Genomic DNA, 13672 nt, shown 5'->3' on the forward strand with positions numbered 1-13672 from the left:
ACAAAAAGATGTTTGAGTTTGGTTCTTTATTAAGATATTTTAACTGAGCTAAGATAAAATGGTAAACCTCCCTCAATGTTCTTGTTTGAGCGCCTCCAGTGCCACATACCATTTTTAAATTAAAGTATATATTTTCCTGACAACCATCAAAGTTTTCCGTCCACTCAAAAAAAATTCCCTCTTTTTTACCCAATTCACCGGTATTTAAATTAATTCTCTTATTTGTTTTGTAAATTTTTTTACCAGTTGTCTTTTCAATTATACCTATTTCATATTTTTCACATTCGTTATGTTTACCATTTATATACCAATGTTGATTACACCTCCACTCTTTAGTCTGGTTAGTACTTGGTTCTATCATTTATATAATAGTAAAAAGGTGGCGGTAGCCCGTTAAAATCCCTAACCCCCCTTTTTAACTTATCACTTATATACTTATATAACCATAAGGGAGACTATCAAATCCATTCTCTAAAATAAACCTCTTATCATCAAAAGCCCCCAATGCTTTCTTATTCACCTCTTCTGAATATAATTTATGTTTATAACTTCTTATTCCATTAATCTTTCTAAACTCTTCTTTCTTTGTTGTTAAACAGTTATAATAATCCTTAAAGTTTATTGTTTCTTTCATAACATTTTTCTTTACACCTTTTAACTTCTTATCAGTCTTTTCAACGTTATTCACAATGTATTTATAAGCATAAGCCTTAGACCTCAATCCCACAAATTCACTCATGACATTTCCTCCTAATTCATCCTTAAACTTTCCAATCTCCTTTTTATTTTTAGAAGAGAACAACTCACTCTCTGGACTGTAATTACTCGTGTCATAGATATTAATGTCCTTTTTCATGTCTGAATTAACATCATCAGTATTAATTTGCAAAATAAAACTATCTGTATCCATATAAAGTAGATTAACATCATTTTAATATTTCTTCCTCAAGTTAAATAAGAGTAATCATACATTAATGACTTTGGTAAATCAAGAATTGATGTTCCAATATAAATAGGTTTGTCCATTTCAATACTCTCTTTAACCAAATGGATCGCACAAAAGTTCTCAGTAAAGACCTCAGCTCTAGTAAAACTCGGTCTATTAATTAATTTTGATGCTTGTTCCCAAGATGTTGCTAGTCTGATATTTTGTCTTTTCCTCACATTTTCCATGGTCTTACCAAAGACCGCATTATTCATCAATTTATAAAAGTTTTTCTCAAAATCTGTTTTTGACTCTGTTCTTCTTTGTGTATTAAAATCAATGTACCCCTTTAACCAATGACTTTGATTGAACTTTAGAATCCTATGGATCTTCTCTACTCTTAGACCTTTTGATAAATATTGTCGCAAATTTCTTTGGTGTAGAACATAATTTTTCTTGTTATATAATGTAGTAAGTAATTTTTCTGTTGATTCACCTATATTAAATGATTGTTGATAATCACTTAACCACTCCTTCTTTGGACTTTCCTTTTCACAAGCAAATGGGAGATCTTTGTGTAAGTTATGAAGTTCCTCTGGATATTTCAAATCAACTTCAAAATAATAACCAACTTTTTCTTTATCCAATTCATTTAGTGTAGAGATACATACATCTTGTAAAACCTTTTTGTAGTCCTTTTCCTTTACCCATCTAAGTTTTCCATAAGGAAGAGCCTGAGACATTGCCCAGCCATACAGGTTGTTCGCGTCATAGTACATCAAGTAAGAACTCTCTTTCGTTGAATCATAATTTGGAAGATATTTGTTATTTGCTTTTGCGTATCTACTCGAGCAGACTTGTGAAATTCCACCTCTTTTTGCCTTTTCAATCATCAAAAGCATATCAACATCGGTTATCAAATCCAAAGCTTGTTTTGTCATTTTCACCATCGCACTCCAGGCCAATCCAGGTGCTGTGTAGTAGTGAGCAGGATCCAATCCATATCCAGTGCGACAAACAGATCTAAAGGCTTCAAATACATCGGCCAATAAAAGCACATCAGTTTTGAGATACAAATCGTGATACTCGCGAAGATTCTTGATGTTATATTTTTTCCAAACATTTGGTGCGTGTACATAATCTTTATCAGATATATGACTGTTGTTTAATTTGTTATAGAAATTTTCTTTTGAAGGAAGTTGTGTTTCATTGAATCTCTCAAATGAGTCCATATAGTCATAGGGGTAAATTCCCTTTTGTGTTAGAAAATCTTTATCTAAAAAATACTCTGAAAGACATGGAAACTCTTTTAGAATTTGAACCAAGTTAGCCAATGGGCTTGCCATGAATTTAAATGTATCAAGAAATCTGATATGAGTAATAGGAGATGTGTGAATTGTTTTTGTGAATGAAATGTATTTCTGATCTGTGTTTGGCATTGCTGAGATACTTCCAGAAGTCTTTGAGAGTTCCTTGATAAATAGATGTGTATCATAATGAGCATTGTTATGAAGAAAAACAGGAATGAAAGAGGGGAGTTGATAATTAATATTACAACTTTGATGAGCCGCACCTCTATATTTACCAGTGAGATGACAATGGTCTCTAACCTTTAGACCTTTACCAATTTTCTTCTCACAAATATGACAGGCAACCTTTGGCTGTCTAAATTCTCTTTTTTCTTTACTTGTTAAGGACATTGGTTTATTGGTTTCTCTCATTTTTTGGTTAGTCAGACACAGTCTTTTTCTAGTCGTTTCATAAACTCCTCTGGGGTATTTGAGCCTCTATACACCTCTACCTTGTTATATTCATCACCAACGGATGATTTGATATAATAACAAAAACCACAAGGAGTATGTTTTTGATATTTATTTGTGTATGATTCTTTTGGATCTGGAGAAGCAGTATCTATTTTTTCTAGAATACTTTCAAAATCAGCATATATAACAAATGGATGTTTTATTGTTTTCTTTTCATCTTTGAATGTGATCTTTGAGCCTTCTTTAGGCATATTGATTACCGTTGATTTATGATCACCACAATAATTTGAATGTTTATCTAATCTTTCTTGTGTATGGAAGAATTTAAGACAACGCATACAAATATGTATTTTATTTGTTCTTTTACATACTTGTGGTTTTATTAATTTTGTAATATCTTTGATGTATGTATAATGTGAATTTTCGTCTGAATTAAAATATAGAAGATTAATATGAGTTTGTTTACAATTGTCAGAAAGCTTTAAACCTGAATGTTGTTTGTTTCTGTTAGACCATAAACATTAACTGATAAATTATTCATCTTTTCAAATTTAGGAATATCATTTAAAGCCATAGGAAACTTTATCTCTTTCGTATTGAATGTATTCTCATATTTTTTATAATGAGATACTCTTTCATCATGAAAATGTGGAGGATGTAAGTGTGCTAGAATAGACCAGAGAAAATATTTATTGTCTTTATTTTTGATATTGATAACTGCTTTTCTATTTTTGATAACACTGGGTAAATCAATGTAGGAAGAAGCTTTTAGAGGATCTGATTTAAGAATATGAATGTCTATGTAAATAATTTTTCCTATATTGAATCCACTTCCAACGATTGAATTATCCACATCTTGCTCTTGTTTAATAAGTTCATCATAGACTCCTGATGTTTTAAAATCTTGATATGATGATATAAAGTGTGGCTCAGTTCTCATGTATGGTGCATCTATAACTCCTTCGTCCTTTGTCATTTCTAATTTTACTCCCATATAAAATTTAAGTGGTTTCATTTCTTTTAGTGTTTTTTTAATCAACGTTTGAACAGCAGGTTTAACTATTTCTACAGCATCAACTATAGACTCTGGTCCAGGAGGTTTGAAGTTAAAGACTCTTATTTTAATATGTCCTTTGAATGCACCATCAGAGTTTTTAGTTGTGATAAAATTTGATAAATGTTGATTTGTTTTAAGATGTATTTCGAAGCCTTTCTTGAGGATATTTTTATTACAGGCAGAACAGTGTTTTGTTTCCTTCTGAATAGGAGATAGTAGGTGAAGTAGATTAAATGTGTGTTTGTTAGTTTTAAGGTGGCTTTTGTATTGTTTATATTCTTGTTCACAAACGTCGCAATACGTTGCTTTGATCATATTTATATAGCAAAATTATACTTAAAGTAAAACACCTTTTTAGAGGCTTTTTTAAAGATGAAACTGTGCTTAAAGTAAAACACTTATCGAAGAAAGTGCCTTTTTACAGGCTTTTTATATATGAAACTGTACTTAAACTAAAACACTTTTTCACTCAGAATCATCTGAGTCATAACTATCACATGAATACTCAGAATCATACTCAGAGTCATCAATAAAGCTACTCTCATAACTATCATTTGAGCACAAACTATTAGCATCATAACTATCATCTGAGTTCAATGAAATACTATCATCACCATCGTCCGAGTTCAATGAAATACTATCATCACTATCGTCCGAGTTCAATAAAATAGTAAAATTCTCACTGCTGTAATGACTCATATTTAATTAGCAGGAAAAATATTCCCATCAATATCTATATACTTTCTTTCATTAACAGATTCAATCTCTACATTTTTAATATCAAAAGTTATCTTTAAATAATCTCTAACTATCATAGAATGAAATCACATTTCACCAGAAATATTAACATCATTCATTTTACTAAGATCTACACCCTTTGGATTATTAAAGTAAATACAAATTTCTCCACGGGTATTGTTGATGGTCTTATCATTCTTTTTCAAAGTATCGCGATCGATCACTTTTTCAAGCTTTGAATAAATTGCCAGGAGTAGAGGAGAAACTTTTGTTAAATTTACTTTCATGGATGTCTTTCCAGGTATAGTTAGAGCTCTTCCTTTAAATGAAATAGAGGGGCTCATGTTATTTTTCATAACTGGTTTTACCCAAAAATTTCCATATTTATCTTTGTTCAATTTAACATCATTGACATATTTTTCTATATCTTTCACCGAAGTAGAGATTGATTGAAATTTGTCTTTTGTGCTTTGAAACATTGTATTTATTAATGAATAAACTTGCGTTTAGTTTAAGTAAAAATTTACCATATAAATATGATAAGTTCTGAAGGATATTTAGAATTTCCAGACTCTCCATATGATAAATTAGAGAATTGTCCGGCTTGTGATAGAATAGGGCTTAATAATGAGGGTTCATATAAACAATGTATTTTCTGTGATTTAATTTTAATTTGATGATAATAAAAAAAATAAAAAAATATATAACTCTTTTAAATTAGAACCAAAAATGAATTACTTTACAAGATTAATAAGAGAGATGAATATTAAGTATTGTGATGATAATACACCATTTCTTTCAAGGGAAGAGACTATTTGTATTGAGGAAATGTATAAGGGTTTAATGATATTTATTATTCAAAATAATTTTAATGGAAATGTTAATACAAGATACTATATAAATAAAATAATGAATTATTTTGAAATTAAACCCGAACTCAGGATAAAATATAGAGTTTCTAAAATAGCTCAAAAAAGTTAGATGACCTGTTTTTCAAATATATAAATGAATGATTTTTTACCCATTTGGGAAAATCAGATAAAATTTAATAACCACAAAAACATTCCAAATTCATTGAGATGTCTAATAGTTGGTTCAAGCGGAAATGGAAAAACCTGTTTACTTTTAAAGATGCTCCTTGGTCCTAATTTTTTAGATTATGATAATTTAATAATTTTTACAAAGTCTAGTTTTCAACCCGAGTATCAACTACTCTCACAGGGTTTTAATGCAGGTCTTAAAAAGGAAGACATTATCAGTTTATTTAAACTTCAAAACAAACTAAATGATTATAATATTGAAGATATAATACAATTATTTTGTGATACACAGAAATCAAAATCGAAACCAAAACCCATAACTTGTATTCCCAGTGATAATACGGATGATATACCTTCACCTCAAGATTTAGATAAATCAAAAAAGAACCTCGTCATCTTTGATGATTGTGTTAATGAGAGAAACCAAACAGTAATGGACAGCTACTATACAAGAGGGAGACATTCTTCTTGTAATTGTATTTATCTTAGTCAGTCATATTTTCAACTCCCTTGACGCTCAATAAGAAACAATGCCAATACTTTTATTTTATTTAAGTTAAATTCAATAGATGTAAATAATTTTTGGAGAGATAATTGCTCTACGTTATGTAGTAAAAAAGAATTTGAAAATTATATGAAACACACGATTGGAAAATATAAATATATTGTTGTGAAACAAGATGAGATATTAAAGGATGTATTTTTATTTTAAACATAATTACATATATAAATGATAACTATTATTATTAATCTTGTGGGTAAATCTGCTTCAGGAAAGAACTTTCATAAATCTAAACTCTTGAATAGTAAAAATGAAAAGATTGTAAGTTTTTTTTTAAAACACCCTATGATTCGTTTTGTGAGTACTACAACCAGAGCAAAGCGACCAGGAGAAGTAAAAGGGAAAGATTTTTACTACATTTCAATGGAGGAACATATGCGATTGAGGAACGAAGGTCAAATATTTGAGGAGGTCTCTCTTGGTTCTACAAAATATTCACATTGTAAGAGTGAGTTAAATAAAGTAAAATCTAATGGTCTTGGGATTTTAGAAACTAATCCTGAAGGAATGAGACAAATTATTAAACAATTGTGTGGTGATGGAGTTAAGATTTTATCATTCGGTTTTGATATCGATGAGGAGACTCAACGCAAATGTATGAAAAGCAGAGATACAAGTATTAGTGAAGAAGAAATAACAACTCGTATTAATACCAATAAAGAATTTGATGAAATATTTAAAGAAAAGGATTTATTTCAACACATTTACTATAATGATGAAGAAAAGGAAAATTTTCCCATTGACCTTTACAATTCATTAAATGATATTTTTCAATACTAAATGAATGCCGAAGAAAGAGCAAGAAAGTTTAAGGAACATCAACAATTAGTTTCAAAAGTTGTTAAACAACAGGAAGGGATAAAGAAGAAACGGAGACAAAAACTGACTGGCGAAGAAGTCTTTGAAAGAAAACAAGAGAAATTCTTTAAACCACTTTTGAAAACTCAACACTCACCTACAGTTCCCACAGTAGAATTTACTCCAAAAAAACTTCAAATGATCAAAGATTTTAGTCAAATGACAGAGCAAGAATTTGGAGAATTACAATATGATGACGAGGGATTATTTCGGAAACTTGAGGAAGTAAATCAACCCCCTAATTATGTTGTGGAAGCTCTTCAAAACAATGAGTATTTGGCGGGTTCAAAAACCAGAGCAGGTCTCATTCCAACAGAAGAACCAGCACAGTTCCATCTTGTGAAAGAAAAGATATTGATATTTAATGATAAATTGGTGTTCTTAAGTTCTGCTCAACCAAATGTTGAATTAACTCCAAGATTAATGTTTCTTCTAACAAACTCCAGATTCAGCGGTTCAAAATATTTTGAGGAACCACTTGATATGGAAAGAGAGGAAGATAGGGTATATATTGATTTACTAAATGCACTTGATTATAGAGTTTCTGTTGCTGGTAAAAGTAAGAAGATTGAGAAGGAGAAACATATTATTGATGCTTTAAGTAAGCTTGGTTCGGGTGTTAGCTTTCTTCCAAATGACCCATCACAATTAGTTAATAGGTTATTATTGTTGTTAGGTAGTAAGAAGGCTGGAAACAACAATTGTTTTAATGAAGCATCCGCCATTTTAGATCAGTTGATGAATATGAAAATAATTAATAAATGTCAATACAAAGATATTTTATTAGATATTAAATAAGATGAGAAGCACAATTCTTAGTTTTAATTTCACAACGAGTGATTACACAGCTTCATTCCCTTACCCACTACAACTTGACCCCCTTGTCTCATGTGAGGCTTCTTTATTGTCGATGGAAACTTATAAAACACTTTTTAATATCACAGAGAAAAACAACAAGTTTAGTTATAATCCAGGAAGTGAATATAAAACTATAACCATTTCACCCGGAGCTTACGAGATTTCTCAAATTTCTTCTGAAGTCTCTCGCCTTATGAAAGAAAAAGGTGATGAACCAAAAAATATGGTAATAGATATTCAAAAACACACTTCAAAATCAACTATTAAACTTAAAAATAATTATAAAGTTGATTTCACGATTGAAAATTCGTTTAGAGAGCTATTGGGTTTCTCTTCAAAAAAGATTGAAAATAACGGGACGTTTTACAGTGATAATGTTATCCAAATATCCTCCGGTATAAATTCAGTATTAATTCATTGTGATTTGATTGATGGTGCTTATAACGATGGAATAAGAACAAATACAATATTTTCATTCAGTGCATACTCAACCCCGATTGGTTATAAATTTAATATGGAACCAAAAAATCTTGTCTATTTACCTGTGTCAGGAAAAACCATATACAGAGTAAATTTTAGGATAACCGACCAAGATAATCATATGATATCCTTTAATGATGAAATTATATCCATCAGAATTCACCTACGTGAAGTTTTTCAATAAATAAATAATGGTTATTGTGAGAAAACACAAGTTGGGAAAATATAAAATAATTACAAGGGAGGGCATGTACCTTTCACCATACTATAAGGGTGAAGGTATGTTTCTTGGTAGAGGATACTATAAACCTAAGAGACAACGAGGTGTAGGTCATCAATTTCGAAATAAAGGAGATGGGATAATTGATACTCTAATGGGTATTGGTTCAACCATCCTTAAACATAAAGACCTAATTGGTTCAACTGCTTCTGCCGTGGGTTCAGTTGCGGGTGCTATAAAGGGTATAAAAGATGCTCAAAAGGAGTCTCATAAATTACAAGCAATCAAAGAAATAAAAAAGGTAAAACTCAACTATCTTCACAAGAACGACAAAAAATCATTAAAATACTTGGGTCAGGGTTTCAACAATTGTAATGCTATATAAATACAAGTATGGAAGCGATTGATAGTATCTATGATTTGGATGATACGATTATCATTTCAAACTCCACTAAAAAGGAAGACTATTTCAAGGTAAATGCTATAACAGGAACAGACTGGAATTCAAATGGAACATAAAGTTTTGAAATAAATAATCAACAAACTTACTTGAATATAGCTGATAGTTTCTTGCTGTGTAAATTTAAATTCACTAAGGCTGCGAATAATACTAATGCTACACTCGTAAATGATTTCTTCTGGAAAATGTTTGATAGTGTCCGCCTGTATATTGGAACACAAGAGGTTGAAGCGGTTGATTATGTCTCTGCTGCATCTGAAATGATGAAATTTACACTATATTCGTTTAGTGATAGAATGGGTAAGGGAGCTGTTGAAGGTTTTATTCCTGATATGTCAACGGGTACAAACACAGACCCTGGTTATAGTCAAAGGAAGGCAATGTATAATGATGACACAAAACCAGAGAATAGTTTTACCGTAGCAGTACCTCTGAAAGGTATATTTGGATTTTGTGATTATGACAAAGTTTTGTATGGTCTTAAAATTAGATTTCAACTACAAAGGAATGATAATGTAAATAGGTTGCTTTTTGGGGTTGAAAATGCTTTTGGAGACAACAATAAATTTGTTATTAATGATTTGTGTTGGTATATCAGTGAATATACTCCTAATCTTAAAACGGAAGAGATGTTAAATTGAAGACTTAACTCAAAGAAACCGCTAAATGTATCATACCTTAAAAGAAGATGTCAACATGTTAAACTGGAACACACTACCTACACTTGGAATTTGGGTGTTCTTCAAGGAAAGCCACGATACCTCTGGCTCATTTTAAAAAAACCAGATGGAGAGGACGGTACTAATAAGAATAATGCGCTGAGTGATAATGCTAAGGTGAAACAACTTCGGGTTTCTCTTGATGGCACATTTTATCCGCGAGATAGATTGGAAATTGATTGGGAAAAAAATGATTATGCGGAAGCCTACAAGTCTTACCAAAAGGTGTGTGAAAGCAACGGTAATAATGATCCTATTTTGGATATGGTTGCGTTTCAAAAACTTGATACAATCTACGCAATTGACCTGAGTTCTCAAAAGGAAACTATAAAGTCTAATAGAGTGGATACTTCTCTATACATTGAAAGAGGAGAGAATGAAGAAGTTAATGCTTATTGTTTGCTTTTGGAAGAAACAGAATTACACATTAATACAGATAATGGTGTTATGATTAATATCACATAGGTTTTTTCTCATAAATAAATAGTAGGGGTATATGTTAATCAAATCAATCTTAATAAATTAACATCTTGTATTCAAAATCAAAAGCCTTGTATTATTAATGTTAATACAATTCAAAGAAAAGAAGCTGTAAGAATTGATGTTTTACTAACACACACACAAGTAAAAACACTAAATGATACTGGTTCACTTAAAATTAAAATGACGAAACCTATGTTAAAGAAATATTCAATAGACGAGTCAAGAGGAGGATTTCTCCCGTTTCTAATTCCTTTATTTGCTGGTTTAAGTGCGGCGGGAGCATTGACTGGTGGTATTTCAGCAGCGGTAAAAACTGCTAACAAAAGGAAGGCACAACTAAAAGCTCAAAAAGAATTGGAAAGACATAACAAAGAGTTGGAGAAACAAATTAGTGGAAATGGTGTAATTGTAGATTTTGCTCAAAAACCTGAAAGTCTACCTGATAAAGCTAGATTGTTGGTTGGAGATATGCTTTCCTCTATCGCTCAAGCGGGTGTTAAACTAACTAAACGTGGTAATGGATTGTATCTTTCTCATAAATAAATGGATAAATGGTTTAAACAATTTGGAAAGAATACAACATCAAATACAGAACTAGCTAAGTATTGTAAAACACTAAAAATTGATAATGTGGTTATTTGTATGAGAGATGAATTAATACATATAAATAAGAATACAAATAATATTATTATGAATTTAGACACACAGAATGGTTCTCATTGGGTTTGTATTCATAATAGTCAGGATAAATATTATTTTGATAGTTATGGTATGCCACCACCTGTTGAAGTAATACAATTCTTACAGAATGGTGTTTATCAAACATTTCAAGTTCAAGAAATTAATTCTAAATGTTGTGGTCAATTATGTTTATATGTATTATTTCAACTCAACAATAATGAAAATTTTTACGATATCATTTTTAATCTAATATAAATGACTTATGTTGGAAAAGATGGTTCTACCTTTGGAGAATCCTCTCAGGATATTGATTTATCAAATTATTATACAAAGGCACAGACTGAAGGACAAAAATATAGTATAAGTAAAAATATTAATATGAAGAATACTTATAAATTAATCAATTATCCAAACCCTACAGATGCGAATGACTTAATTAGATTCAGTGATTTATCACAATATATATTTTTAAAGAAAACAGCACGTTTTGTTAAACAAGTAAAATTTACAACCACAACACCTGGTTATACTAACCATACACCTTTCCTCATTGAATTTAACTACCTGCTTACAATTGAATTTTATAAAGAAGGACATATAGTTAATATGCAAATTAATAAATGGGGGTATGATATGCCTGATTTAGGGTATAATTGGTATTTTTCAATAAACTTAGAAGACCTACATGATTTGAATCAGTCTCGTAAAGAAGAATATTATCCGCTTGGCGAGGATAAGGATTCATGTGGAAGTACAATTAATAAACAACAAATACATGGTTTTAAGAAAAGAAAAATGAACATATGTCACCCACAGGGTGAACCGTATCTTGCCATTTGACCTTGACCTTAATAATTTCGTATGGTGAATAGTATGTCTTCATGACCAACGCACATGAAATATTGAAAGATTTTGATGAGAACTGAGGAAATAATTTTTTCATGAAAATTCCGTTTTTTCGTCATGACGTCATCAAATGACGTCATAGCGTCAAACTGTTTACAGATCTGGGAAGCACTCATCAAGGGCATTCATATGAGGTATTACTCGATATGGTACCTACGATTTCAAAATTTGACCTTGGGGTCAATAATTTTCGACCTCCAGCGCTAACCATGAAGGTCAAGGCCGATCGCCACCAAAAACTAATCAGCTGAGCGCCGGACCATATACTAGATTCCCATGAAGTTTGGAGACGATCCGATCAAAGTTACTCAAAAAATAAGGGTTTCGTCGACCTCCATGATTGACCACAAAGTGACCTTGACCTTTGACCTTGACCTTCAAAATTTTGTGTGCTGAAGGGTATCTCTATAGGACTCTGACATGCGAAGTTACAGGAGTTTCCAAAGGGAACTGTGCTCTACAGAGTGACCTAAACAATGCGAACTAAAGCAATACAATATACATGAAAAGTGCAGTTTTTTCGTCATAACGCCGTCAAATGACGTCACATTGTCAAACTAGTTATATGTTTGGAAAGCACTCAACAAGGGCTTCAATTTGAGGTACTACTCGATATGGTAACTGAAACTTGAAAATTTTACCTTTTGGTCAAAATTGAATGACCTTCAAAATGACCTTGAAGGTCAAGGCCGATCGACACCAAAAACTAATCAACTGAGCGCCATACCACACCCAATATATCCACCAAGTTTGGAGATCATAAGATCAAAGTTACTCAAAAAATAAGGGTTTCGTAATTTGACCTTGGGGTCAATAATTTTCGACCTCCAGCGCTAACCATGAAGGTCAAGGCCGATCGCCACCAAAAACTAATCAGCTGAGCGCCGGACCATATACTAGATTCCCATGAAGTTTGGAGACGATCCGATCAAAGTTACTCAAAAAATAAGGGTTTCGTTGACCTCCATGATTGACCGCAAAGTGACCTTGACCTTTGACCTTGACCTTCAAAATTTTGTGTGCTGAAGGGTATCTCTATAGGACTCTGATATGCGAAGTTACAGGAGTTTCCAATAATAACTGTGGTCTACAGAGTGATCTAAACATGAAAAAAAAATGATTAACCACAAACAAAAAAACAAATAAGGGTTTCAACATTTGACCTTGGGGTCAATAATTTTCGACCTCCAGCACTAACCATGAAGGTCAAGGCCGATCGCCACCAAAAACTAATCAGCTGAGCGCCGGACCATATACTAGATTCCCATGAAGTTTGGAGACGATCCGATCAAAGTTACTCAAAAAATAAGGGTTTCGTCGAACTCCATGATTGACCACAAAGTGACCTTGACCTTTGACCTTGACCTTCAAAATTTTGTGTGCTGAAGGGTATCTCTATAGGACTCTGATATGCGAAGTTACAGGAGTTTCCAATAATAACTGTGGTCTACAGAGTGATCTAAAAATGATTAACCACAAACAAAAAAACAAAAAAACAAAAAAACAAACAAACATACAAGCTGACTAATACATCTTGCAAAAACTTCGTTTTGGCAAGATAACAAAATAAACCTATGTCACCCACAGGGTGAACCGTATCTTGCCAAAATGTGAACATGAGTGACTTGCTTCAGGTCACACTGAGGTGAACAGAACTGCTATCCACTAGAAGCGACTCTTTGAGGAATGTCTGCCCACGAGATATTGAAAGATTTTGATGAGAACTGAGGAAATAATTTTTTCATGAAAATTCCGTTTTTTCGTCATGACGTCATCAAATGACGTCATAGCGTCAAACTGTTTACAGATCTGGGAAGCACTCATCAAGGGCATTCATATGAGGTATTACTCGATATGGTACCTACGATTTCAAAATTTGACCTTGGGGTCAATAATTTTCGACCTCCAGCGCTAACCATGAA

This window comes from Myxine glutinosa, chromosome 1, assembly GCF_964187855.1.
Source record: "Myxine glutinosa chromosome 1, kmMyxGlut1.1, whole genome shotgun sequence".
Classification (NCBI taxonomy): Eukaryota; Metazoa; Chordata; class Myxini; order Myxiniformes; family Myxinidae; genus Myxine; species Myxine glutinosa.